Genomic DNA, 25,228 nt, shown 5'->3' with positions numbered 1-25,228 from the left:
ACGCTATAGAAACACAGTCTGGATGCATTTCAGCATGCGCATTCTGGTGCCTTTCTGAGGCGTTCTGGTGTGCTTTTGATGAGGTCCAGTTTTTGGTGCATTTTGGTGCTTTGCAGGGACACAAGATCCATCAGTAAAAAAAAAAGGAGTTCTGGCGTACAGAGAAGGCTTAACCAAATTTGTCATATAAATGTAAACAACAGGTTAAACATTAGCCAATCGGCTATAATGACACTGAAAGGAAGGACTAAACATCTAAGAGTCCATTAATAAATATTTTAGTCCTTGATGAACTTGGGGTTAAAAAAGCAGCAGCCATCCTGGAGAGTGTGGCCAACTTTAAATGTTAAGATCAAAGAAATAGAGAGAGGTGCCAGCTAAGTGCAGCAGTTAAGGATTAAAAACACTCACAAAAAAACAGGAGAATACAAAGCTCTGTGGGTATGTATAGGGCTGCTGCTCTTCATCCTGCAGGTACCACCAGTGATGGTCTCAGAGCACCATGAAGATGGTGTAGGTGAGTCCAATGGTGTGTAGACCAGGAAGAAGCCTCGCTGGCCAGCGTGGAACGCACCGGCGGAAGTGACGTCACTGGAAGAGTCGGACGACCAGAAGTCAACTACAGAGAGATACAGGCTATGCACTCGGAGCTTCTAGCTCCTTCTGCAGGCCTACCAGTACACTCCTATGATGCCAAATAAATAGGGAGGCATCCTAACAAGCTGCATTTGTAGGACAACAAGGCCCAGCATGGTAATAGCGGCATCTGGCTAGAAAAAGATCACCTAATCTCTGGCAATATAGGGATTAAATAATAAATAGATAATAAGTAATAAATGAAAAAAATGGTAAAATGGTGTAAAATTAAAGAGTGATACTAAACAATAAAAAATTTAAAAAAATATATAAAAAGTATGTACAACAGGAAGGTCGGAAAGCTCTAGTGCATGCGTGTCAAACTGGTGGTCCTCCAGTAGTTGCCAAACTACAAGTCCCATGAGGCACTGCATGGCTGAAAGTTACAAGCATGACTCCCAAAGGCAGAGGCATGATGAAACTTGTAGTTTTGCAACAGCTGGAGGGCCACCAGTTTGACACCCTTTCTCTAGTGGTATAGTCCAGGGGTGGGCAACTGTGGCCCTCCAGCTGTTGGTGAACTAAAAGTCCCATTATGCCTCTGCCTTTGGGAGTCATGCTTGTAACTGTCAGTTTTGCAATGCCTCATAGGACTTGTAGTTCTACAACAGCTGGAGGGCCATAGTTGCCCACCCCTGGTATAGTCAATCAGCATACATAAGGAGGAACAAAAGGGGGATAATAGTAGATGGAAAAAAGGGGGATACATATTAAGATTATTATAGTATTATAGTATATATGCCGATACATGTTCGATCATTATATGGTATATATATATATATATATATATATATATATATATATATTTCTACATACATGTGTACTGTATACTGTATGCATACACAAAGATGTTCTTATATCTAGTACTAACTGTAGATGTAGGTAAAGGGTGTTAACAAATGGGGGGGGGATCACAATAAAGGGTACTTGGACCAAGAAAGTCCAGGATACATATAGGTTTTTGGGGGGATAAAATTCAGAAAGGGGTTCGGATTTCAATACAATAATAAATAGGTAAGTCTTCCAGAGGTCAAGTGGTTAAGTCAGCAATTAAACAAACCTTCAATCTCTCAGAATGGCTTTTGTCACCAATGTAGCACCAGGACACTTTAGCAATACAAGCTAAGATGGCACCTTATTCAACTGCAAATGATAGGAGAATTTAGGAGTGTTTAGTTATTGTTATTATTATTATAATACAGGCAGGGGCGGACTGACAACTCATGGGGCCCCCGGGCAATAGGGGATCATGGGGCCCCTGTGTCCTTGCCCAAACTCAAAACTCAAAACCTATGAAAAAGTTACCGAGGCATCTCATGGGGCCCCCTACTGACCCCGAGCCCTCGGGCATTGCCCGAGTTTCCAAATGGTCAGTCCACCCCTGAATACAAGATTTATATATCGCCAACAGTTTGCTCAGCGCTTTACAATATAACGGGAGACAATACAGTAACAATACAGTTCAATACAAGAGGGATTTGAGGGCCCTGCTCCTTGTTATTATTATTATTATTATTATTATACAGGATTTATATAGCATCAACAGTTTGCTCAGCGCTTTACAATATAACGAGAGACAATACAGCAACAATACAGTTCAATACAAGAGGGATAGAAGAGCCCTGCTCCTCAGAGCTTACAATCTAGGAAGGAGGAATATGTATATGGTTAAAGTATTGTGTGGACCTCGATTTCTTCATTTAACTCTCCCGGAACAGGGTACCAAGCATATATATCCAGTACGTTTCATGCCAGCAGAGGCTCTTGAAGCGTTCTGCCATGGATAGTAGCTTGGGGATGCCCTCAATAACCCATAACCGAAGCCCTGTAGTGGAGTTTTTATGGTATTCAGTGAAATGCCTTGGTGTGTTTGTCAGATCCAGCTTCAGTTAGCTGCCTGTGCTTTCCAAAGTGTTTTCGCTGGGTTCTGGTTGTTTTTCCAACATAGAACAACCCGCATGGGCGTGTTAGGCAGTAAATAACATATTCAGTAGAACAATTAAATAATTCTTTAATGGAATAGGTTTTCCCTTTAATACTGAAGGTTTTTTTGTCCATGTTGAATGAAGTGGCATGTAAGACATAATGCTTTTCTGCATTGGTACATACCATTCAGAGGGATGAGTATGATGTGTTGTTGGGTGTCTGTAATGTTTTTTTTATCTTACGGGGGGCTATCCTGCTTTTTATGTTTCTTGCTTTTCTATACAAGACTTTCGGATATTTTGTGAGAGTTGTCTGTAGGAAGAGAGCTTCCAAGAGTATGGGCTAATGTTTACATAGAATGTTCTCCATTCTTTTATACTGTGTGTGAAATTGAGTAGTGAAACGGGTGGGTTGTGCAGTTATATTGGAGGTCAAATTCCTAGATTTCCGGGCTGATTTGTCCACATAAAACTGAAAAGCTTCTTGCATGAGAGCAGCGGGGTATCCTTTTTCTATGAATTTTTTCACGAGGGCTTCACCATGTATAACATAATCTTCATCCCTAGTGCAATTGTTTCAAAGTCGACAGTACTGACTTTTGGGGATGTTCTTAACCCACCTTGGATCATGAGAACTACGGTAATAAATGTACAAATTACCAGCCTTAGGTTTGATATAATTGGAAATGGAAGTAAAGAAAGCTAGGGTTGTGGGGTCTTGAAGATGAGTAAAGGACAGTCCAAGATGATTGTGATTGCAATACTGTGCAAAGGCATCCACTGTATGGGGGGGCCATCCCATATAATGACTATGTCATCTATATATCTGTCATACTAAGCAATGTGGGCCGCAAAGGAATTGTTGTTGGTGATGTACAGGTGTTTCAAATACCCCATAATTAAATTGGCATATCTGGGGGAAAAATTTGCCCCCATAGCTGTGCCATTCTTGTATGTACCCTCAAATTCAAAGTAATTGTGCTGTAGGCAAAAACAAGTGGCCTCCAAAATCAGCTGGGCCTGTCTAGGATTCATCAGGGGAGATGAATGTCCTCTGCCCCCCCTTCCCCCACAGCAGTGACCTCTGCCCCCCTTCACGCCCCAGCAATGTCCTCTACCCCCCCTTTCCCCCATAGCAGTAACCTCTGGCCCCCTTCTCTCCCCCCCAGCAATGTCCTCTGCCCCCCCTTTCCTCCAAAGCAGTGGCCTCTGCCCCCTTCACCCCCCCAGCAATGTCCTCTGCCCCCCTTTCCCCCATAGCAGTGACCTCTGGCCCCCTTCTCTCCCCCCTAGCAATGTCCTCTGCCCCTCTTTCCCCTTCCCCCCTTCCAGCAATGTCCTCTGCCCCCCTTCCCCCCTTAGCAGTGACCTCTGGCCCCCTTCTCCCCCTCCAGCAATGTCCTCTGCCCCCCTTTCCCCATAGCAGTGACCTCTGCCCCCCAGCAATGTCCTCTGCCCCCCCTTTTCCCCCATAGCAGAGATCTCTGGCCCCCTTCTCCCCCCAGCAATGTCCTCTGCCCCCCTTTCACCCATAGCAGTGACCTCTGACCCCATTGTCTCCCCCAGAAATGTCCTCTGCCCCCCCTTCCCCCATAGCAGAGATCTCTGGCCCCCTTCTCCCCACGGCAATGTTTTCTGCCCCCCTTTCCCCCAGCCTCAGCTGTGATTCTCAGTGAACAGCAGAGAGCGCAATGCAGCACAGCTTAGGATGGAGGATGGGAGGAGGAGCTGGCCAAATTAACTTTTCATATTAACCCTCAGGTGATTGGTTGCTAGGTTGGTCCTAACCAATTACCAGCTTGAGAATGACAGCAGCAGAGGAGGGTGGGGGAAGAGGGGGGAGAGGGACCTGTTTGCGGTCTACCTATCACCTGCCCGTGGTTGACAGGTAGACCACGATCAACAGATTGCCGACCCTGGTTTAGATGATTGCAAAATGAGCAAACAGTGTGGCCAGACAGTGGGGAAAGCAAATAGAATTCTAGGGTGCATCACTAGAGGGGTCACCAGCAGGAGGAAGGAGGTCCTGATTTCCCTATATAGATCTTTATTGGCAGTGGGGGAACATTGCATATATGTGTAGGTTTGGGGATTAGACAGAGTTTCTGTAACATACTGTACAAAGTAAATTTCCAATTTGCCATGCAGGCCATTGGGTAAGACAAGATACATTTTTTAAGCATTATCCTGTTGTTGGCAGTTGTCCACGGTGAGATAGCTCCCATATTGCCCCCCTACATACACACTTATTTTTTTTTTATAAGCAAGTTCAATGCATGTTCTCCTGACCTCAGTTAGTGAAGAGGTTAAATCCAGACCCCGGCAAACATTAGAGGCTGTCCACTCAGTTGCTCAGGAGGCGAAGTATGTAACTGAGTTATTTATTTATTTCAGGTACTTATATAGCGCCATCAATTTACACAGCACTTTTACAGTACATATATATTATACATTCACATCAGTCCCTAACCCTAACTCACATTCATACATACTAGGGCCAATTTAGACAGGAGCCAATTAACCTACCAGCATGTCTTTGGACTGTGGGAGGAAACCGGAGTACTCAGAGGAAACCCACGCAGGCACAGGGTGAACATGCAAACTCCAGGCAGGTGGTGCCATGGTTGGGATTCGAACCAGTGACCCTAGTACTGCCAGGCGGAAGTGCTAACCATTTAGCCACTGTGCTGAGTTTTGTGGTGAACTGTTGGAATAGGCATTCTTTTATATGTACCTTTATGTTTACAGTTGTAGTCAAAGTTGTGAAGGAATACTTGCTAATTTGGCTTAAAATAAATTAATGAGGAGTCACCCACAGCTTGCAGCTTGTAGAGAAGTTTTTCTGCTCTATGTCCCTTGTGCCCTGCAGACACATTGATATGATTTTTTTCAGGCCTTAATCATAGTTATTTTTGACAGTAGTAACAAGAGAAATTGCGAGCCTGTTTTTCTCTAAAAATATATTATTAATGTTACCATTTTTTGTAATACCTTTGGTTTTGCCCATATGCTTCACAACCCTTTGTTGCAGCCATAAAAAAATATACTAATGGCTGTTTAGGATGGCAATATACTTACGTTTTTGTATAGGAGACTCTTACAGTTGTGATTTAAATATACTTGTTTAAACTGTCACCCTTAAAAAGCTTAATGACCTGTGTTTAAATTACTAATATTTCTGTAAATACTCTAGGTACAGAATATTATTGCTGCCTGCACATGTGAACATTGGCAATATACGCATTCTTTGTGAACATGTTTCCAGTGCAAGGAAGGATGGCCTCTAGCCGCCCCTTGACATATGACCTCCCAGTCTGGGCCTCTACTGAGCTTCTAACCCACTTCACCCCCCCTCTCCAAGAGAGATGTCTCATTAATAACTTGAATCTTGAGTGAAGTGAGATTGCTAGAAGCTCCATAATGAGACCCTTTTACTCACAGGACTGCTTAGTAACAGGCGCACAGAAACTGAAAGAGTAACTAAGGAAAAGTTTTTTTTTTTTTTAACAAAAGACCACTTTCTCAGTTTCAAAAAAGACTGGACAGGCAAGGAATTGTGTCAGATTAATGGCTAGTAGTCGTACAGTTGAAATATATATATATATATATATATATATACTCCTGGAGTCACTAGCTTTTTGTAAGGGATAGTTGTAAGATATAAAGATTATCCAGCTACTTAGCTGATTGTTTAATCATTTGGACAACAAGATTCCTCCTTTTCTATGTCTTGCTTATTTATGTTTGGCAATTGTTAAGCAGATATAGTGATTCACCTTAACGAGTCCCTTGTGACCCCTGATTGCTATCTGATTGGTGGTCTTTCCTGGTTAAGAGAGAACAGCTGTGGGTGTGTGAGGGGCATGACGCAGGTCTGCAAAAACCTCACCAGAAAAGGGTCATCCTTTTCTGTCTCTCTAAAGAGCCTGCGGAGTCTCCATGTAGTTGGTGTCCTGGTTTCTACATTCAAAGCCATATAGAACTTTTGGCAGTGTACCCCTGGAGGTGTCAACTACAGAGTTAACAATTGGAAAGAGAGTTCTTGATCTTCTGTGTGGAGTGAGTGGCATGGAAAGAACTTGACTGCTATTGCCACCTTTTTTAATATCCAAATTGTATTATATTGTTCAATGAATTACAGTTGTGTGAACCTAATTCACTCCATACGCACTATAAAGGATTACCTGTCTAAAGTAACCTGGACACATTCAAGGGGCAGCAGTTGATAATGCCTGATAAGGAACAAAGTTATAATTTAGGGAAGACGTCCTCCAGATCTGGTGATGTCAACAAATTGGGCGTTACCCCCATGACTCCTAGAGAGAGAAGGTTTGAAAGACTGATTGCTGCTCTCTCTCTTTTGTAGTAGATGCTCATCAAATACCCAAGCCCCATACCCCAAGTTACACTACACCACACACACACACAGACACACACACACATATACATATATATATATATATATATATATATATATATATATATATACAGTCAGTTCCATAAATATTGGGACATCGACACAATTCTAACATTTTTGGCTCTATACACCACCACAATGGATTTGAAATGAAACGAACAAGATGTGCTTTAACTGCACACTGTCAGCTTTAATTTGAGGGTATTTACATCCAAATCAGGTGAACGGTGTAGGAATTACAACAGTTTGCATATGTGCCTACCACTTGTTAAGGGACCAAAAGTAATGGGACAGAATAATAATCATAAATCAAACTTTCACTTTTTAATATTTGGTTGCAAATTCTTTGCAGTCAATTACAGCCTGAAGTCTGAAACGCATAGACATCACCAGACGCTGGATTTCATCCCTGGTGATGCTCTGCTAGGCCTCTATTGCAACTGTCTTCAGTTCCTGCTTGTTCTTGGGGCATTTTCCCTTCGGTTTTGTCTTCAGCAAGTGAAATGCATGCTCAATCGGATTCAGGTCAGGTGATTGACTTGGCCATTGCATAACATTCCACTTCTTTCCCTTAAAACACTCTTTGGTTGCTTTTGCAGTATGCTTTGGGTCATTGTCCATCTGCACTGTGAAGCGGCATCCAATGAGTTCTGAAGCATTTGGCTGAATATGAGCAGATAATATTGCCCGAAACACTTCAGAATTCATCCTGCTGCTTTTGTCAGCAGTCACATCATCAATAAATACAAGAGAACCAGTTCCATTGGCAGCCATACATGCCCACGCCATGACACTACCACCACCATGCTTCACTGATGAGACGGTATGCTTAGGATCATGAGCAGTTCCTTTCCTTCTCCATACTCTTCTCTTCCCATCACTCTGGTACAAGTTGATCTTGGTCTCATCTGTCCATAGGATGTTGTTCCAGAACTGTGAAGGCTTTTTTAGATGTTGTTTGGCAAACTCTAATCTGGCCTTCCTGTTTTTGAGGGTCACCAATGGTTTACATCTTGTGGTGAACACTCTGTAATCACTCTGGTGAAGTCTTCTCTTTATTGTTGACTTTGACACACATACACCTACCTCCTGGAGAGTGTTCTTGATCTGGCCAACTGTTGTGAAGGGTGTTTTCTTCACCAGGGAAAGAATTCTTTGGTCATCCACCACAGTTGTTTTCCGTAGTCTTCTGGGTCTTTTGGTGTTGCTGAGCTCACCGGTGCGTTCCTTCTTTTTAAGAATGTTCCAAACAGTTGTTTTGGCCACGCCTAATGTTTTTGCTATCTCTCTGATGGGTTTGTTTTGTTTTTTTCAGCCTAATGATGGCTTGCTTCACTGATAGTGACAGCTCTTTGGATCACAAATTGAGAATTGACAGCAACAGATTCCAAATGCAAATAGCACACTTGAAATGAACTCTGGACCTTTTATCTGCTCATTGTAATTGGGATAATGAGGGAATAACACACACCTGGCCATGGAACAGCTGAGAAGCCAATTGTCCCATTACGTTTGGTCCCTTAACAAGTGGGAGGCACATATGCAAACTGTTGTAATTCCTACACCGTTCACCTGATTTGGATGTAAATACCCTCATATTAAAGCTGACAGTCTGCAGTTAAAGCATATCTTGTTCGTTTCATTTCAAATCCATTGTGGTGGTGTATAGAGCCAAAAATGTTAGAATTGTGTTGATGTCCCAATATTTATGGACCTGACTGTAATAAAATATGTACAAAAATGTGGTGAGTGGTGTACTCACTTCTGTGAGATACTATATATATATATATATATATATATATATATATATATATATATATATATATATACACTCACCGGCCACTTTATTACTTGGTTAGACCCCTTTTTGCTTTTTTGCTTTCAGAACTGCCTTAATTGTTTGTGGTATAGATTCAACAAGGAAACATTCCTCAGAGATTTTGGTCCATACTGACACGATGGCATCACACAGTTGCTGCAGATTTGTCGGCTGCACATCTATGATGCGATTCTCCAGTTCCACCATATCCCAAATGTACTCTATTGGATTGATATCTGGTGACTGTGGAGGCCATTGGAGTACAGTGAACTCTTTGTTATGTTCAAGAAACCAATTTGAGATAATTTGAGCTTTGTGACGTGGAGCATTATCCTGGTGGAAGTAGCCATCAGAAGATTGGTACACTGTAGTCATAAAAGATGGACATGGTCAGCAACCATACTCAGGTAGGCATTTAAACAATGCTCAGTTGGTACTAAGGAGCCAATAGTGTGCCAAGAAAATATCCTCCACAACATTACACCACCAGCAGCCTGAACCGTTGATACAAGGCAGGCTGGATCCATGCTTTCATGTTATTTACACTAAATTCTGACCTTACCATTTAAATGTCGTAGCTGAAATTGAGACTCAGACCAGGCAACATTTTTCCAATTTTCTATTGTCCAATTTTGGTGAGCCTGTGTGAATTCTAGCCTCTGTTTCCTGTTCTTAGCTGACAGGAGTGGCACCCATTGTGGTTTTCTGCTGCTGTAGCCCATCTGCTTTACGGTTCAACATGTTGTTCGTTCAGAGAAGGTATTTTGCATACCTTGGTTATAACGAGTGGTTATTTGAGATACTGTTGCCTTTCTATCATCTCGAACCAGTCTGCCCATTCTCCTCTGACCTCTGACATCAACAAGGCATTTTCATCGACACAACTGCTACTCACTGGATATTTTCTCTTTTTCGGGCCATTCTCTGTAAACCCTAGAGATGGTTGTGCATGAAAATCTCAGTAGATCAAGTTTTTTAAATACTTAGACCCGCCAATCTGGCACCAATAACCATGCCACATTCAAAGTCACTTAAATCCCATTTCTTCCCTAATGCTTGGTTTGAACTTCAGCAATTAAACAGGTGTGCCTAAAAAAGTGGCCGGTGAGTGCATACTGTGTGTGTGTGTGTGTTTGTGTATATATATATATATATACACACACAGTATATTAGCAAATGTGTGCTTGTTCATGAAAGCGACATTTTTGGACCAGGTGCAGGTCATTGGCAGTTGTTGATTTTGTGCAGGAAGAACGTTTCATATAAGATATTTAGTGTGTATTATGTGTTATGACATAAATGAATCTTTTGTTAAAATGACTATTTTAGCAAAATTGTGCAGAGAAGGGAACAGAGGTTAGGATTTTTTTGACACATGTAACTTGGAATACCACTACGAAGTCCACTGTTTATACCAGCTTATGTTTATTTCCTTGTTAAATAAAAGTGCAGGGCAAACCTGCATGGAGCTTTAGTGTAAACTCTGAGGATAAGTATAAAGAGTGTTTGGACTATTCCTGGGTGTCCCTGCCTCATGCATAATTTGCCATTGCCAATGCCAATGCCATTTAAGCCTCTCCCCCTTATTAGTTGGTGGAGGATGTGTAAAATGATTGTGAGCTTGTAAAACTACTTATTTTGACAAACACTAAACAGCAGCAGTGCAATGTTTCCCAACAAAATAATCAGAGGTGAACCGTTTAACCACCCAACAGATGCCTGAAATCCACCAGGCCTCCATAAAGGGACAAGTGATCCTGTCTTCGCAGCAGCAAAAGCCGATGCATTATGCCAAATACACCTTGACAACTGGTGCAGAGTACATTAGGAATAATTTCCCTAGAGGATGATACTGAAGCCTACCTTGGCATCTTTAAAATATCCACTGAATTTGAGAAGCTATCCAAGGAACAAGGGTTGATGTACTACCACCTACAGGCTGAATTATTGGTCATAAACCTAATAAATCACCAAGGGCCAAAGAGGGTTCAGTTGGCTGCTTGCTAAGGAGAACCTTGAGAAGGGCCGAGGCACAGAGTCTAAGATATTGTCTGGTCTTCATCAGACTTCCTAGAGGTGGAGACGTTGCACTACAGGCAGTATCCAGGTTGCGATCCTCTGACTCACCTGAGTGGGATGCAAAGGATTCTCTGAGACACTGGACTCACCAGAAAGGGTACCTAGAGAAATAGCTAAAGAGCACAGAGAGAGACTGGAAGAAAAATGAGGAACACCAACTGGAGATGCAGATAATGAAGCAGGCTGGAACTCACATTGGAAATAAGCTGCTAGTGTGTGGATGCGCCTCAGACACTGAGCAATCCTAACGCTAGCCTTTTAAAACAATGCCCGCTCTGTGACTGGCTGGAAGCTAGAGACTGCACACAGAGGGAAAGACCTGGTGATGAAATGTGGAGCCAGAGAGTATGACGTTATCACCCCCTTTCAAAGGGTCTCCCCCCCCTCTCAGATTCTAGGTTTCAAAGGGAAAGGAGATGAAACCACTTAAACAGGAGGGGAGCAGAGACATCAAAAGCTGGGATTCAAGACCTTTCTTTCTTATTTGCTTTTCAGTCTATATGATAATGGAGTTTACTGTGGGAGAACTTGGAATCTAGAACCTGGTGGAATTTGTGGTCTTGGGATGGGCTGACAGGAAGGATAGCCAAGGACGAAGGATGAGAAAATTTGTTCAGGACCAACGGCTTAAGCAGAGAAACATGGAAAGAGTTCAGAATCTTCAGGTGTGGTGGCACACAAAGTTTATAACTCACAGGACTGATTCTTGCTGTGAACATACAGTATATGCACTAATGAAACAGGGAGCAAACTTCAGAGATGGCACCTTAAGGTTGATATTCTTCTTTGGTAACCAAACTTTGTTACTGGGATGTAATCTATGAAACTTTGGCCAATGTTGATTGTGCTTTGGTAGCTGCTTGCAGAAGTTGTTCTTGTACTTGGGTCCATAGCTGCTTCATATCTTTTTGCATGGAATCCAGAACAGAAATTTCCTGAGCTAAAGGCATTGGCAATGGTATAAGGTAGCATCAGTATTTGTGCTGGTTCAAAATAAAACAAAACTCCACATGGATCATCGACATCAAAGGTATAAAAAGACAAAAGACAAAAAGGCTTCCCATAGTGCAAATTCCAGGGTGTGTGGGCACAATGAAGTAACTTGCTACATAAAATCACAAGTACAAAAGCCTTGCCTGGAAGAATGGTAGATTCTCAGGTGAATGTAAGAGCCAGGACTTGGGTGGTGGGAATAATACATTTTAGTTCAGGGCATGTGTCAGAATCCTGCTGATCAAAGGATTGGGATATAGCATCTGCAGAAGAATTGGTAATAATGAAATCAAATCAATAAAAGAACAATCACCAGCTGGCTTGTCAGGGATTTTAGCGGTGAGCTGTCTGGAGATACTGCACTTCTTATGGTCTGTGTAAATGGTAATCTGGTAGGGCAAGCCTTCTAAAAGGTAACACTACTCTTCCAAGAATAACTTGACGGCTATTAGTTCACAATATCCTATAGAATAATTCCTCTCAGCAGGAAAGATGAATGGTTGCAACTCCTACAGAGGAAGCATCACCCCAATGGAAAAAGGTTTATTGAAATCAAGTCTCAAGAGTGCAGGACCAGAGAGGAAGGCTTATGTCAGGGTTCGGATCTGAACCGGCCATCTCTGTGGTGTCTGGCTGTGGCTCTTTTTGCTGTGCTGCGTGAGATGTTGGACAGCTTCCTGTCTGATTTCTTAAGACAATCTTGCCTTGTCTCTTGTTTTTGGTGAACCTTGAACCCTTTGCTCCTCCTATGAACTTCCTGATTTAAGCCTTGTTTGCCAAATTGATGTACTCTCTTCAGCCATTATCTTACTCTTTGCATACCTGCAGCTGTCCTTATCTTCACTACCACTTGTTACTGACCTTAGTCTTGTTTCTCGACTATGTTACTGCTTGATCTCCACCTGCATCGATCTTTGGCTTGTTTACTGGCTATGCTTCTGTTTGATCCCTACCTGCTATGTCTACTTCTAGACCCCAGCTTGCTCACCTACTGGTGAGGATCCTGAGGATCATGACTTGGTACTAACATGCAGCATCTCCACCATCAGGAGCTCTGGTGACTACCAGTTAGTGTTTAGAGCCTGCACCTCGGGTGAGCCCATGTCATCCACCAGGGTGACCTGCTTGTGTACTCATCCTGCTGGTCAGTGGGAGCTACTCTACTGCTATAGCTACTGGTCTCCAAGCCTGACCCCTAACCATGACAGCTTGCTTAACTGCATGCAATGCTTCCACTGCATTGGGTGCTGAAATCTTGGGGTTGGCTTTTTTTGAGTTAATGCTGTAATATGGGTGACCAGCACAGAGAAGATATTAATTCATTGATGGTGATAGTTGGTAAAGCTCAGGAAGCATTGAGTAGCCTTTAGACCACTGGGCAAAGGCCAATTAGTGGTCGCTATCTTTTCTGGGTTCATAGAAAGTCTGTCCTTGGAAAAAATTTAGCCAAGAAAGGGTACTTTGGGGGAGTTCAAAAAGCCACTTTTCCACCTTAGCGTAAAGTCCGTTTTCCTGAAGGTGCTGCAGAGCTGCATGTACACATTGCCTATGTGTAGGAAGAGCTGGAAAGAAAATTAGTATATCATCCAGGTAATCAACTACACAGACATAAAGAAGGTCATGAATGATCTTGCACACTGAGTACTGGAATACAGCTGGGGCATTGCAGAGGCTATAGGGCATCACTAGATATTTATAGTGGCCATTCCTGGTGTTAAACGTTTATTAAGCACTTTCTTTAATGCAAATGAAAGTATAGGCTCTGCACAGATCTACCTATGTAAAAAATGGGTGGTTACTCATTAACAAACAGCCCAGTCCTACTGTAATAGATTGACAATAGCCCGTCTCCCCTCAAGCTATGCCCCACTAATGTGTTTCACCCTTTTACGGGCTTAATCTTAGAGGTTTTTTACATAGGCAGTTACAGCAAGTATGGGGAAGCTCTTATTGGATGTCTGCACCCACTAGCAGTGGAGTCACCAGACTTGCATATGTTGGCACTTGGATCGGCATTCCGCAGGTTTTTTACTACACAGATTTAGTTATGTAAAAATCTGCCCTTCCCCCTGATGTCAAACAACTCTATAATAAGTGGTAAAGGGTAGCAATTCTACACGATCATGGTGTTCAGGCCACAATAGTCTATATAAAGGACCATAGATGTCCTTTTCTGAAACAAAAAAGAACCCTGCACCAACAGGGGAGGAGGGTTTATGGATGAACCTCTTTCAAGATTTTCTGCAATGTATTCAGACATTGCCTTGGTTTCAGGTAGGCTTAGGCAATAAACCGACCTTGTGGAATGATGGCACAAGCATCAGGCCTGAGAGGTGGTCACTGGTCTGCTGTGTGTTTGGAGAAGACATCCAAAAAGTCCTAGTAAGGACTAAACTGGAAGCCTCTGAAGTGACTAGGAGTAAGGGCTTCACTGGCTTCACTTTACTAGTCACCTTAATTAAAATTAGTCACTTTAATTAGAGTGGCAAAAAGATGGGAAGAGGTTCAATCCAGCAATGGGGAATGCTGCTGAAGCCAAGGGAGAACAAATACAAGCTCGGAGGAAGCTTGATGTAGTACAACACAGACATCTTAAAGGGGAGGTATGGGAGCAAATAAGTCCAGAAACTAGAATAGTTCCATAGAATGCTGAAACTTTTAAGAGTTGTGGGAGAGGCTTGGTTGTCCAGGTGAGTTTCTTGACCACGGAGACTGAGACAAAATTGCCAGCAGTACCAGAGTCTATAAATGCCTACACAGTAGTAATGGAGGTAGGAATGTGCAATTGCACAAGAATGGAAGGTCATTGAGAGGAGGAACGAGTTTGGTGGTCTAGTGTGGCCTCCTCAACATTCACTAGATGGGGAAGTTTCCTGGCTGCTGTAGGGAATGTTCCAAGAAGTGTCCTTTTTTGCCACAGTATATACAGAGAACCAAGAGAAGTTAATCTGGTTCTTTCCCCTAAGGGAAGATATGAGTGCATTCTAATTGCATAGACTTCTCTCATGTGCTATAGGGGTGACCTTAGATGGTTCCAAGGGTCAATGGAAATTTGGTGATAAACAAAGCATACAGACTTTGTGCTGGCGGGCACTCTCTTGGGCATGCTTTTGGAAATTAATGTCAGTCTGGATGGCCAGAGAGCCAAGATCATCCATGTTGGTAGGAATTTCTTGATCTTCCAGTTCATTCTTAATATGTTCTGCTGGACCCTGCCAGAAGTTGGCTGTGAGATTTTTGTTATTGCAGGAGAGCTTCACCTCCGCTTTGTGAAATTGAACTGCCCCACCGCAAAGGTACCTTGACGAAGCCAAAGATGGGCACTTGCTGCAGAGGAGGCTCCAGCAGGTTTAATGAAAACTTTCATGAAGAGAGATAAAGATGGGGTTTAGATGTTAGTAACTAGATCTGTTTTTTCTCAGAGTAGGACGGCTCATACCAAAGCCTCCCCTGAGAGCAGGGATACAACATAAGCCACTTTACGGCAGTCAAAAGGAAAATGATGCAGCTGTAATTCGAAGTGGATTGGTTCAAAAAGTCACGGCAGACCTTTGGATCTCTGGAAGAACGAGAAGGAGGTAGCAGGTGCAGAGAAGGTGCCACCAAGGGTATTGGCTGCTGGACAGGAGTTAACTGAGACAGGGCCTGCTGTTCAGTTACTGCAGCAAGGTAGACCTGGTTCTGATCCAGGCAATTGGTGACTGCATAGAGATGCGGTCCTCTAACTCACCTGGGCAGGTCACAAAGGATGCTTTTTGTAGCACTATGGTAATAGACTCACCAAACATTGGGGTATACAGAGAAAGAGCCAAAGATCATAAGGAAACGTTGAGAGACTAGTGAGGAACACAAGCTGTGAGTGAACAGGTGCAGATAAAGAGGCAGGCTAAAACTCAAAGGGAAAACAGACTGGTTTAGAGGAACAAGAAACAACCTGAAGAGCAAAGAGAGACACTGAGATGAAGGAAGATGGAATGCAGGTAGGAGTGCATGGAGTGACAAGATCAGGATACAGATAGAGCGACATAAGATTAGAACAGAATGGGAGCAAAACTGGGAGCAGGTTGGGGTACACTGAAAGAAACAGGCTGGGACAAACAGAGAACAAGTCTGGAAATAGGATGGAACACACAGGGAGCAAAAGGAACAACGGGCATAAGGGAGACACAGGAAAATGTTAGATGAGAACTCAGGGGGCTGCTAGCATGTGGACACATTGCTCAAACACCATCCTTTTAAAACAGCACCCCTTATGTGATTGGCTTGAAGCTAGCGGCTGCACACAGAGGGAAGGACTCAGTGCTGGAACACGGAACAAGAGAATGGCATCTGTAATTTTTTATATTTCTTTATACTGTGTACCGCGGTTCCCTCACGTCCTTTATGTACCTATGGTTTATAATTACTTAACTGTGCTCATCAAAGAACAGATAAAAACATAACAAGGTTCTTTCAGCTTTCTTTGGCTTCATTGTAGATCACCCAGTGTACACATGGCAGATCTGGGTACATTCCTTGCAGAGTTTAATGCTATCTCTGTGTTAAATTCCCAAAAAACGTTTGGGATCTATGCTCATGACTTCCGTATGCTCTGATGTACACTCTTTGAGTACTACACTTGTGAATAGTATTTTTATTATTGCTGTATTATGTTGGAGTTTGTACTTGTATAAATATGCATGTGTATGGACCCAAATTTCATTAAAAAAAAGATCTAATTTTAAAAAAAATTCCCAAAAAAGTAAATGCACTTTAGTGCAGACATATATTACATCCCAGCACAGAAACTAGCAGATGAGTGCATGATCTTTTTTAGAAAAGTGTATGTGTCAGAGGATTGCTGTCCTAGCCATGTGTCTGACTCACATAAACAGTAAGTATATCATTTGGTCTAACTCGAAAACTAAGAACTTATCTTCCTTAGTACAAAGTTTGCAAGTAGTCAGAAAACTCCTCCTAACTTGGTCAGTATATCCACTCAAATGGGGAGAGGGTATTAATAACCTTTGTGTCTCCTACAAACCTCTAGGAATTATGTTCTGCATCTTAAATGAAGCAGTCCCTGGCAGGTCAGTTAAAGCTGCTCTTTCTTCCCACAGTGTTTTGAAATAAGAGGGTTTGGTAGGAAGTGTTTCCTGACAGTTAAATTGCGATGTAGGCTGGGGTTAGGAGAGGGATCCTGCCTCTTTAACATGGAAACAAGACAAAGGTTCATTCTATGAGTGCAGGATCACAACTGTCAGACCATCTTCATGCACTTGGGAGACTCTGCAAAGTCATAATTATATCTCTTAACCTGTCTTGCTCTTTGCAATAGAAAGATCCTATTATATTGAAATGAGATCATTAGCAATCACGTACTTTTCTTTCAGCTTTTTTTTATTCAAATACCTTAACTGCTGGCAATGGAATATTTATAAGTATTTTGTACAGTAATTGATGGCATGTTTCTATAGAGGTGAAAAATTAACCTCTTTATAGCCCCTTCTATGTGTTAAGATAGCGTTTCTCGCAAAGTAAGTCATGCCCATAGGAATCTCAATAATGTGATCCAAAAATGTTACGTTATAAAACTGACAATTTTTGAGAAAGGTCTCAAAGTTTCTCATTTGTGCCTGACCAGGGCCACAAATCTTTTATCACATAGGCTCAGCAAGAAAAACCCAGCACGGCATAAACATAGGAAGGACTTTTCATTGCGGCTAAATTATTATAGGTGATTACCGTGTATGAGTAGTTCAACAACTGCAGTTATGTAACAAGTTTAAAACTACACCAATACAGTAGTTTTGTGATTCGATTTTGGGCTAATTTTAAAAGATTGTGGAAAGGAATAGTAGTGTTTGTGGCAATAATGAGGTCTGATGAACACCAAACTGATTAATAAAGTGGGGAGTTGTCCTAAACTCATTGCCACCCTTATTTTTCCAAAATTCACAATTTAGCAAAAAAAAAAAAGAAAATCAGATTTAAAATCTCGTGTGTAGTGGACAACCAGAGTCAGTGTTACGTACCAGGTTGGGGGCCAAAGTGAAAGAGCCTCCCTTGTGGCTCTGATCCAAACACCTATGGATATGGTGACAGGGAATGTAAGGCATAAATTAGCATGGGTGTGTAGGGTCCAGGTTGTTTACAGCTTATAGTCAGCTAGGACTATATGTAGACAGAGGTCTCATGGTGAGATGATGTAGAGCTGGACCCATAGAGCAGATCTGGTAGGTAGCAGTGTTGAGGTGAGGCCAAGTAGAGGTCATGTACAGATAAAGTGGCAAGGAATGAATGTGAGACATTGTCTGGAGCTGAGCTGATCATAAACGGGTAAGTGACAAAGAGTAGATGAGAGAGAAGTTAGCTATGGCCAAGCCAAAGCCATGCAAAATGAACAGTACAGCTTCAGGCGATAGAGAGGTCAGGAGCCAGACCAGAGTCATACATGAGAGATCAAATATAAGCAAGGTCTCTCAACGAGCCTAGGTCACAAAAGGGAGTCAGGCAAAAGGGGGTGTCCAGGGGCAAGCAGAGTCAGTAACAGGAAATCTGAGTAAGCACAGGATACACAGAAAAAAGAATCACAAACTAGCTGAAGGTCAGCCAACAACTACCAATCACTACTTTGTTCCTTAATCACTTTACTACCGGGCTATAGTCAAATGACAGCTACAGCGTGGTAGTCCAGTTCTGGGAAGGCATCATAAGACGTCCCCCCAGAATGCAACCCCTGTGCGCCCCCAGCGGTGCGCACCCAACTCTGTCTGTGATCCTTTGGACACAGCTGATCACATGATATGGTAAAAGATCAATCACAGCGGCCTTTTGCCACGTGATCAGCTGTCTGCAATAACAGCTGACCTCTATGTAAATACACTTACCGGTTGTTGGCAGTACATTCCTCATGCTGTCAAAGCGTGCGGAAAGTACTGCCAGTAATTTGCAACTATCAGAGCACACATCTGCACTGATAATAAGGGCCCCAAAAGTGCTTAACAGTGCTGCCAATCAGTGCCCAACAGTGCTGCCCAGCAGTGCTACCCATCAGTGCCCAGCAGTGCTGCCCATCAGTTCCCAACAGTGCTGCCCATCAGTGCTGCCAATCTGTGCCCGTCAGTGCTGCCAGTCACTGCTGCCTATCTGTGCAGACAGTCAGTGCCCTTCAGTGTTACCTATTAGTGTCCTTCAGTACTGCCTATCAGTACCCATCATCAATGCCCACCAGTGCTGCCTCATCAGTGAAGCCTATCAGTGCCCATTAGTGCTGCCTATCAGTGCTGCTTATCAGAGCCCATCAGTGCTGCCTATCAGTGTTAAAAAAATTATAATCACATGGGTACAATGTTGCATGACTGCACAATTGTCATTGAAAGTGTGACAGCACTGAAAGCTGACAATTGGCCTGGGCAGCAGGGGGTAAAAGTGCCCAGTAGACAAGTGGTTAAAAAGGGAGCTTGGCACAAGCTCTGAAATTGGAAATGTGCACACGTGTGCCAGCATGCACAGATATCTATGCAATACGTATAAAAACTTTACCACGCAGACCTGACTGCCTATCACATTTCTTGAGGTGCTAAAATGCCTGGGCAGTAAAATAAACCCTCCCAAATGACAACTTTTTGAAAAGTAGATACCCCAAGGAAGAATTCATTTTTTGCCAGAAATGTTTGGAAAATGACAAAAAAAAAAACTTTTTCTTTACACCACGTTGTCAATTATATGATATATTGCTCACAGATGCCATGTGTATATGTGGAATTACACCCCAAAACACATTTTGCTACTTCTACCAAGTATGATGATATCACTTGTGAGAGACTTTTTGGCAGCCTAGCTACATACAGACCCCTAAAATCTAATGACCACCTTCAGGTTTCAAAGGGCATATGTCCTCACCTCCATCACTTCCTCACTACCTATCACAGTTTCGGAGGCCCTAAAATGCCAGGATAGTACAAAGCCCCCTCCCCCGCAAAAAAATGACCCCTGTTTGGAAAGTAGATCTGATAAGAAGCATGGTGAGTATTTGCAGGTATAATTTTTTGTCACAAGGTTTTGAAGAAGAAAAAAAAGAAAAATATATATTTTTCATTTTCTTTCTTCATTTTATAGAAACTTGTGGCAACAAATGTGATCTACGAAATACCATGCCCCTTAGCAAATACCTTGGCGTGTCTACTTTCCAAAAAAATGGTAATTTGAGGGGGGTGCTTCCATTATCCTGGCATTTCAGGGCCAACATTATGCCACACTCACTCTTCTAACCACTTAAAGACCAAACCTTTTCTGACACTTTTTGTTTACAAGAAAATTACATTGAACCCTCAAGCAGTATATATTTTTTAATGCAGAGGCTCTAGAGAATAAAACGGTGGGTGCTGCAATTTTTGATGTCACACAATATTTGCGCAGCGATTTTCAAATGCAAATGTTTTGGAAAAAAATTATTTTAACGCGCAAAAACACAATATATTGCCCAATTGTTTGATAAACTATAACACATTGGCCAAATATGTAAATATTTTATAACCATCAGCAACCCCCCTGTGTTGGTACAGCCAGAGCGATGTACCAGCAATGTCAGTATGTAGTCCTGATCCTGGGAGCATGCATGATAAGAGCAGAGCAGGATAAGGGGCACTGATGGGAGGAGACTGGCGGAAATGGTTCCGAAAAGCAAGGAAAGTATTAAAAAGGTACAGTTTTACAACAGGTTAGATTTATATTTTACACTTATTTATGAGTAACATATATTTAAACCAAAAATAAAGGGTTTAGGATCACTCTAAGAATTGGTCAGAGCCAGCTAAAACCTTTAGTAAATCTGTCACACAACCTGTCTCTCTGCTCTTGTTTGGCATCCTTTCATATAAAAGGATGAGTTATCGGAACATCATGTCCTAAAAGTACACCTGTCAGTAGCCAAATAATACCACTTAAAACTAAAAGATTGCGCTAAAAAGGTTACATTCCTAAACCATTAGTTAGTGCACCATTACATAAAAAATAGTAATATCAAATAAACCCAAACTAAAGTAAAGCAAAACAAAACTGATAACAGCCCAGAATGTGTGTCTATAATAGAATGTCCATGCAAACAAAGAAAGTTCATTAAAAATGAAATAATCTTCATATTGTGTAAAAAAAACTCCTATGTTCTCACACCAGTGCCCAAATCAAAGCCATACCAGAACAGTATAACCCTCACAATGAGAAGTCATATAGGGCTTGAAATTGATTAGCTCAGATGCTGGATATATGATGTCACCACTTCACTCCACCATATATATAGACAGTTACTCAGGGGAATGTCCTTGAAAAAATAGAAACACTCTACATAACATAAAATTAATGGAAGCCAATATTTATTAAAAACAATGCTACTCACATGTTTAAAAACACAGACACACTGAACAAGTCAAAATCCCAAAGGGAATATGCAGCTAGCTTAACATGGGCTCTGCCTTACATGTTTTGTCAAAACGTGTGCTTGATGTCATTTTTGTTGAAACATGTAAGGTAGAGTCCAAACCCGTGAAGTCATCTGAAAATCCAGAAGATATCTGCTTATTCCCTTGGAGATTTTGACTTGGATATACAGTGAAGGAAATAAGTATTTGATCCCCTGCTGATTTTGAATGTTTGTCCACTCAAAAAAGAAATGATCAGTCTAAAAATCAAATGATATGTGTATTGTAGCACTGAGAGACAGAATAGCAACAAAAAAATCTAAAGAAATGCATGTCTAACAAATTATGCACTGATTTGCATGTTCATTAGGGAAATAAGTATTTGATCCCCTTCGCAAAACATGACTTAGTACCTGGTGGCAAATCCCTTGTTGGAAATCAGAGAGGTCAGACGTTTCCTGTAGTTGGTCATCAGGTTTGCACACATCTCAGGAGGCATTTTGGCCCATTCTTCTTGGCAGATCCTCTCCAAGTCATTAAGGTTTGGTGGCTGATGTTTGGCAATTCGAACTTTCAGCTCCCTCCACAGATTTTCAATCAGATTAAGGTCTGGAGACTGGCTAGGCCACGCCAGGACCTTAATCTGCTTCTTCTTCAGCCACTCCTTTGCTGCCTTGGCCGTGTGTTTTGGGTCACTGTCATGCTGGAACACCCATCCACGACCCGTTTTCAATGTCCTGGCTGAGGGAAAAAGGTTTCTTATCGAAGATTTGATGGTACATTGCCCCGTCCTTTGTCCCTTTGATGCGGTGCAGTTGTCCTGTCCCCTTAGCAAAAAAAGCACCCCCAAATCAGAATGTTTTCACCACCATGTTTGACAGTTGGGATGGTGTTCTTGGGGTCATAGGCAGCATTCCTCCTCCTCCAAACACAGCGAGTTGAGTTGATGCCAAATAGCTCGATTTTGGTCTCATCTAACCACAACACTTTCAACCAGTCCTCCTCTGCATCATTCAGATGTTCAGTGGCAAACTTCAGACAGGCTTTCTTGAGCAGAGGGACCTTGTGGGCATTGCAGGATTTCAATCCTTGTCAGTGTAGTGTGTTACCAATTGTTTTCTTGGTGACTGTGGTACCAGCTGCCTGGAGATCAGTGACAAGATCCTCACGTGTAGTTCTGGGATGGTTCCTCACTGTTCTCATGATCATTGACACTCCATGAGGTGAGATCTTGCATGGTACACCAGACCTAGGGAGACTGACAGTTGTTTTATGTTTCTTCCATTTGCGAATGATTGCTTCTGTGGATAGGTATCTTTTATACAGGTAACAAAATGAGATTATCAGCACTCCCTTTAAGAGACTGCTTCTAATCTCAGTTTGTTACCTGTATGGAAGGCACCTGCTAGCCAGAAATCCTGCTGAATGATAGGGGATCAAATACTTATTTCCCTCATGCACATGCAAATCAGTGCATAATTTCTTAGACATGCATTTCTTTTAAATTTTTTGTTGCTATTCTGTCTCTCAGTGTTACAATACACCTACCATTCGATTTTTAGACTGATCATTTCTTTGTGAGTAAGCAAACATCCAAAATCAGCAGGGGATCAAATACTTATTTCCTTCACTGTACCAACCCTTGGAAAAAACAAGTCAAGGATGGATATATGCTTTATTTACCTGGCAAGCCATGCAACTTGGCAGGCCCCAATATAGCAGATGCTTTTCTCTCCACACAGCCAGTAGGAGTCCAAGCGCTACAACAAGAGAACACACAAATGCTCCCATCTACAGATAGTGAGTCTCTTTAATAATCTCTCCCCCCTCCCTAACCAGACAGTAAAGCTAGCATAGTGGACATTGAGGATGGGAACAGAGTACCTTGGGACATTAACACCACTTCTCCCCATGATGTCCTTGAACTGAAGTGGTTATACCTGGCTGATGCCTGCAGCTACAGACATAATTCCTGTATCAAAATTTTCAGCAGCCAGAGGTCTTTCATGTAGAAGTGATTTGAGTGGCTATAGTGTACATGACTATATATGACTGGGACGGATTATTATTTTAAAATTGACAGTATTGCCAAAAACGTTCTCATTTCAAATGCTTCCCGTTATTATATTCGATAGATGATCATCTGATGGTGCTATTCCATGTCATGAGTACCTTCATGGGACAACTCAGTGGCTAACTGGTTAGTACACCCAGCTAGCAGTTCTGGGGTCATCAGTTGAGTCCCAACCACGGCGCTACCTACCTGGAGTTTACATGTTCTCCCTGTACCTGCGTGGGTTTCCTACCAAGCTCCAAAGAAATGCTGGTAGGTTAATTGGTTCCTGCTTAAATTGGCCCCAGTATGTGTATGTATGAATGTGAGTTAGAGATCTTAGATTTTAAGCTCCTTGAGGGCAGGAACTGACATGAATCTATTCTCTCTCTCTATCTTTTTCGCTCTCCAGCTCTGCATAAATTGTGAGCAGTATACACAGTATCTCACAGAAGTGAGTAGACCCCTCACATTTTTGTAAATATTTTATTCTATCTTTTCATGTGACAACACTGAAGAAATGACACTTTGTTACAATGTAAAGCAGTGAGTGTACAGCTTGTATAACAGTGTAAATTTGCTGTCCCCTCAAAAGAACTCAACACACAGCCATTAATGTCTAAACCGCTGGCAACAAAAGTGAGTACAGTGAAAATGTCCAAATTGGGCCCAAAGTGTCAATATTTTGTGTGGCCACCATTATTTTCTAGCACTGCTTTAACCCTCTTGGGCATGGAGTTCATCAGAGCTTCACAGGTTGCCACTGGAGTCCTCTTCCACTCCTCCATAAAGACATCATGGAGCTGGTGTATGTTAGAGACATTGTGCTCCTCCACCTTCTGTTTGAGGATGCCCCACAGATGCTCAATAGGGTTTAGGTCTGGAGACATGCTTGGCCAGTCCATCACCTTTACCCTCAGCTTCTTTAGCAAGGCAGTGGTCATCTTGGAGGTGTGTTTGGAGTCGTTATCATGTTGGAATACTGCCCTGCGGACCAGTCTCTGAAGGGAGGGGATCATGTTCTGCTTCAGTATGTCAGAGTACATTTTGGCATTCATGGTTCCCTCAATGAACTGTAGCTTCCCAGTGCCGGCAGCACTCATGTAACCCCAGACCATGACACTCCCACCACCATACTTGGCTGTAGGCAAGACACACTTGCTTTGTACTCCTCACCTGGTTGCCACCACACACGCTTGACACCATCTGAAGCAAATAAGTTTATCTTGGTCTCATCAGACCACAGGACATGGTTCCAGTAGTCTGCTTGTCTTCAGCACACTGTGGGCTTTCTTGTGCATCATCTTTAAAAGAGGCTTCCTTCTGGGATGACAGCCATGCAAACCAGTTTGATGCAGTGTGCGGTGTATGGACTGAGCACTGACAGGCTGACCCCCCACCCCTTCAACCTCTGCAGCAATGCGGCATTACTCATACATCTATTTCCCATAGAAAACCTCTGGATATGACGCTGAGCACGTGCACTCAACTTCTTTGGTCGACAATGTCGAGGCCTGTTCTGAGTGGAATCTGTCCTGTTAAACCGCTGTATGGTCTTGGACACTGTGCTCAGTTTCAGGGTTTTCTTGGCAATGTTCTTATAGCCTAGGCCAGGGGTAGGCAACCTGCGGCTCTCCAGCTGTTGCAGGACTACAAGTTCCATCATGCCTCTGCAAGTCATAGCTGTAACTGTCAGTTTTGTAATGTTGCAATGCCTCATGGGAAATGTAGTTCCACAACAGCTAGAGAGCCGCAGGTTGCCTACCCCTGGCCTAGGCGATCTTTATGTAGAGCAACAATTCTTTTTTTCAGATCCTCAGAGAGTTCTTTGCCATGAGGTGCCATGTTGAACTTCCAGTGACCAGTATGAGAGAGTGAGAGCGATAACACCAAATTTAACACACCTGC

This window comes from Staurois parvus, unplaced genomic scaffold (assembly GCF_062004578.1).
Source record: "Staurois parvus isolate SC_StPar_1 unplaced genomic scaffold, SC_StPar_1.0 ptg000261l, whole genome shotgun sequence".
Classification (NCBI taxonomy): domain Eukaryota; kingdom Metazoa; phylum Chordata; class Amphibia; order Anura; family Ranidae; genus Staurois; species Staurois parvus.
Note: the sequence above shows the minus strand (reverse complement) of the source record.